Raw genomic sequence first — 233 nt, 5'->3', positions numbered from 1 at the left:
GAATATACGAACTTTTTCCAAAGACGCGTTGGCAATACAGACGACCAATATATTCCCGACGGCGTTCAACCAGGAAGACGACGCGTTGTGATACCGTGTAGATGGCGCAAGCCAAGGACCATTGATCCCAACTGCTCCCAATACTGTAACACCCTAAAATTTACATGATTTAAAAATAAAAAAAATAATTTAATTATACATTTTGTGAGCATTGAAATTTAGAAAAATAATAA

Source organism: Miscanthus floridulus, chromosome 19 (assembly GCF_019320115.1).
Source record: "Miscanthus floridulus cultivar M001 chromosome 19, ASM1932011v1, whole genome shotgun sequence".
NCBI classification, from domain to species: domain Eukaryota; kingdom Viridiplantae; phylum Streptophyta; class Magnoliopsida; order Poales; family Poaceae; genus Miscanthus; species Miscanthus floridulus.
The sequence above is the reverse complement of the archived record's forward strand: the minus strand, read 5'-3'. Positions refer to the sequence as shown.